Source organism: Schistocerca gregaria, unplaced genomic scaffold, assembly GCF_023897955.1.
Source record: "Schistocerca gregaria isolate iqSchGreg1 unplaced genomic scaffold, iqSchGreg1.2 ptg000950l, whole genome shotgun sequence".
In the NCBI taxonomy this organism is placed as follows: domain Eukaryota; kingdom Metazoa; phylum Arthropoda; class Insecta; order Orthoptera; family Acrididae; genus Schistocerca; species Schistocerca gregaria.
In genome coordinates, this window is record NW_026062303.1 from 55,001 (window position 1) to 60,000 (window position 5,000).

The window sequence follows — 5,000 nt, forward strand, 5'->3', positions numbered from 1 at the left end:
AAATATCATCCCCCGCCCTCGTGTTATACCACATGAAAAATTGCAGAAGTGAGAGACACTACACTAGATCGCGTGTTAGTGAGAGACACACATCCGCCAGCCTCTTGCTACAAGCATCGAACCGACGTGACGTATCTGACGGTGACTCAGGCATCCGTGTACTGCCACCACTATCCCACCCCCCCCCCCCTCTCTCTCTGCCCCCTTCCCACACAATACCAAATTTAACCAACTTTATCGCTTAACCTAACTGTGGCTGTACCAGTTTATCGCTTAACCTAACTGTGGCTGTACCAGTTTATCGCTTAACCTAACTGTGGCTGTACCAGTTTATCGCTTAACCTAACTGTGGCTGTACCAGTTTATCGCTTAACCTAACTGTGGCTGTACCAGTTTATCGCTTAACCTAACTGTGGCTGTACCAGTTTATCGCTTAACCTAACTGTGGCTGTACCAGTTTATCGCTTAACCTAACTGTGGCTGTACCAGTTTATCGCTTAACCTAACTGTGGCTGTACCAGTTTATCGCTTAACCTAACTGTGGCTGTACCAGTTTATCGCTTAACCTAACTGTGGCTGTACCAGTTTATCGCTTAACCTAACTGTGGCTGTACCAGTTTATCGCTTAACCTAACTGTGGCTGTACCAGTTTATCGCTTAACCTAACTGTGGCTGTACCAGTTTATCGCTTAACCTAACTGTGGCTGTACCAGTTTATCGCTTAACCTAACTGTGGCTGTACCAGTTTATCGCTTAACCTAACTGTGGCTGTACCAGTTTATCGCTTAACCTAACTGTGGCTGTACCAGTTTATCGCTTAACCTAACTGTGGCTGTACCAGTTTATCGCTTAACCTAACTGTGGCTGTACCAGATTATCGCTTAACCTAACTGTGGCTGTACCAGATTATCGCTTAACCTAACTGTGGCTGTACCAGTTTATCGCTTAACCTAACTGTGGCTGTACCAGTTTATCGCTTAACCTAACTGTGGCTGTACCAGATTATCGCTTAACCTAACTGTGGCTGTACCAGATTATCGCTTAACCTAACTGTGGCTGTACCAGTTTATCGCTTAACCTAACTGTGGCTGTACCAGTTTATCGCTTAACCTAACTGTGGCTGTACCAGTTTATCGCTTAACCTAACTGTGGCTGTACCAGTTTATCGCTTAACCTAACTGTGGCTGTACCAGTTTATCGCTTAACCTAACTGTGGCTGTACCAGTTTATCGCTTAACCTAACTGTGGCTGTACCAGTTTATCGCTTAACCTAACTGTGGCTGTACCAGTTTATCGCTTAACCTAACTGTGGCTGTACCAGTTTATCGCTTAACCTAACTGTGGCTGTACCAGTTTATCGCTTAACCTAACTGTGGCTGTACCAGATTATCGCTTAACCTAACTGTGGCTGTACCAGATTATCGCTTAACCTAACTGTGGCTGTACCAGATTATCGCTTAACCTAACTGTGGCTGTACCAGATTATCGCTTAACCTAACTGTGGCTGTACCAGATTATCGCTTAACCTAACTCAATTTGTCCCTTAACCTAACTCAATTTGTCCCTTAACCTAACTCAATTTGTCCCTTAACCTAACTCAATTTGTCCCTTAACCTAACTCAATTTGTCCCTTAACCTAACTCAATTTGTCCCTTAACCTAACTCAATTTGTCCCTTAACCTAACTCAATTTGTCCCTTAACCTAACTCAATTTGTCCCTTAACCTAACTCAATTTGTCCCTTAACCTAACTCAATTTGTCCCTTAACCTAACTCAATTTGTCCCTTAACCTAACTCAATTTGTCCCTTAACCTAACTCAAGTTGTCCCTTAACCAAACTCAAGTTGTCCCTTAACCTAACTCAAGTTGTCCCTTAACCTAACTCAAGTTGTCCCTTAACCTAACTCAAGTTGTCCCTTAACCTAACTCAAGTTGTCCCTTAACCTAACTCAAGTTGTCCCTTAACCTAACTCAAGTTGTCCCTTAACCTAACTCAAGTTGTCCCTTAACCTAACTCAAGTTGTCCCTTAACCTAACTCAAGTTGTCCCTTAACCTAACTCAAGTTGTCCCTTAACCTAACTCAAGTTGTCCCTTAACCTAACTCAAGTTGTCCCTTAACCTAACTCAAGTTGTCCCTTAACCTAACTCAAGTTGTCCCTTAACCTAACTCAAGTTGTCCCTTAACCTAACTCAAGTTGTCCCTTAACCTAACTCAAGTTGTCCCTTAACCTAACTCAAGTTGTCCCTTAACCTAACTCAAGTTGTCCCTTAACCTAACTCAATTTGTCCCTTAACCTAACCCACGTTGTCCCTTAACCTAACTCAAGTTGTCCCTTAACCTAACTCAAGTTGTCCCTTAACCTAACTCAAGTTGTCCCTTAACCTAACTCAAGTTGTCCCTTAACCTAACTCAAGTTGTCCCTTAACCTAACTCAAGTTGTCCCTTAACCTAACTCAAGTTGTCCCTTAACCTAACTCAAGTTGTCCCTTAACCTAACTCAAGTTGTCCCTTAACCTAACTCAAGTTGTCCCTTAACCTAACTCAAGTTGTCCCTTAACCTAACTCAAGTTGTCCCTTAACCTAACTCAAGTTGTCCCTTAACCTAACTCAAGTTGTCCCTTAACCTAACTCAAGTTGTCCCTTAACCTAACTCAAGTTGTCCCTTAACCTAACTCAAGTTGTCCCTTAACCTAACTCAAGTTGTCCCTTAACCTAACTCAAGTTGTCCCTTAACCTAACTCAAGTTGTCCCTTAACCTAACTCAAGTTGTCCCTTAACCTAACTCAAGTTGTCCCTTAACCTAACTCAATTTGTCCCTTAACCTAACTCAATTTGTCCCTTAACCTAACTCAAGTTGTCCCTTAACCTAACTCAATTTGTCCCTTAACCTAACTCAATTTGTCCCTTAACCTAACTCAATTTGTCCCTTAACCTAACTCAATTTGTCCCTTAACCTAACTCAAGTTGTCCCTTAACCTAACTCAAGTTGTCCCTTAACCTAACCCACGTTGTCCCTTAACCTAACCCACGTTGTCCCTTAACCTAACCGACGTTGTCCCTTAACCTAACCGACGTTGTCCCTTAACCTAACCGACGTTGTCCCTTAACCTAACCGACGTTGTCCCTTAACCTAACCGACGTTGTCCCTTAACCTAACCCACGTTGTCCCTTAACCTAACCCACGTTGTCCCTTAACCTAACCCACGTTGTCCCTTAACCTAACCCACGTTGTCCCTTAACCTAACCCACGTTGTCCCTTAACCTAACCCACGTTGTCCCTTAACCTAACCCACGTTGTCCCTTAACCTAACCCACGTTGTCCCTTAACCTAACCCACGTTGTCCCTTAACCTAACCCACGTTGTCCCTTAACCTAACCCACGTTGTCCCTTAACCTAACCCACGTTGTCCCTTAACCTAACCCACGTTGTCCCTTAACCTAACCCACGTTGTCCCTTAACCTAACCCACGTTGTCCCTTAACCTAACCCACGTTGTCCCTTAACCTAACCCACGTTGTCCCTTAACCTAACCCACGTTGTCCCTTAACCTAACCCACGTTGTCCCTTAACCTAACCCACGTTGTCCCTTAACCTAACCCACGTTGTCCCTTAACCTAACCCACGTTGTCCCTTAACCTAACCCACGTTGTCCCTTAACCTAACCCACGTTGTCCCTTTGCCTAACATAGTTCACTGCTCGGAATCTCTGGTGTCGTTGTTATCCTCATGTAGATGTCTTGCGAGTGTTGCTTACTTTCCACATATTCCTGCTATCCACTGTCAATTGTACTGCAATAGGACTATATCGCCGACCCCCCCCCCTCCCCCCCCTCTGTCCCCCTCTGTCCCCCTCTTTGTGTCTCTGTCCTCTCAAGCTGGTCGGTCTGGCGTTTGAGTGTTAAATGAGCCTCGCAGCTGTTCAGTTGCATTCAGATGTCGACGCCCTCAGTGTACGTCGTGGTATGGTCTGTGTCCATTGTCCGCTGATGTCGTACGCGTAACCCACACGCTGTACCGATCATCGGTCGTTACGTACAGAGTGAAGTAGTGTGATACGTGTGACCGTACGCTGGCTGTGCCCAACGGTGTCGAATCTCAATTTCCATATGTTGTGCTTGATGCTACTTGTCTCGTCTCCCAATAACAGCTAGGTTGCACTGTGGTACGCCGTAGAGGCGTGTGGGAGGAACGTACGAACGCATTGTATGTCACCCTGGGTCGCTGGGGGTGGTGGTGCGGTGAGTCAGGTCAGGTCAGGTCAGCGTGAGCCGTCTGATGTAGTGACGCGTGTATTCCGACTTTGTCGTATTGCCTCACACAAAGTGCTACCCTGGTGGACCGCGTTCCATATCTGGGACATGCCGCAGATGCCGGTTGACAGTGGATCGCGGAAGGTACATCGCATACGTGCGCGGGCCACCTTCCACGTGTTCTCTTCTGCACATGTCGCAGTGTGTATGTGGTCTGATGTAGCGTGTCGTGACACATGACATCCTGGCATGCAAGAATTGTTGAATTCGCAAATGTAGGTGGACACACACGCGAGACAGATAGATACGCAAATGAACTGGAAATCCGTTGTTGAGCGGTTGTTCACGCTGGAGGTGAATCTGTGATGGCGACGATCGGTACAGCTATTAACCGGTTGTTTCAGCGGTACCCGCCACATCCACACGCGTGACTAGGCCCATGTGGGTATGAAGCGATACGCGGCGGTGGCTTGGTGGGACTGTTCCCGGCCGGTGAAGGGGGGCCGCCCGGCGTGTTGGCCGCGCGCTGCGTGGGCGCACGCGCAACAGGCGGCTGGTGGGGGGCGCCGAGTGGCAGGAGCGCCAGCCGACGGGCCCGGCAGGCGGCGCAGCTACGCTGCGGCGCACCCTGCACGCGGCGCCTGGCGGCCAAAGTTGGTTCAGCCGAGCCCGGTGCGAAGCGCGGTGGACATCTGCAGTGTGCTGGTCTGATTGAGGACTGTGTGCGTTGAGGATGCGCCGCCGCCTG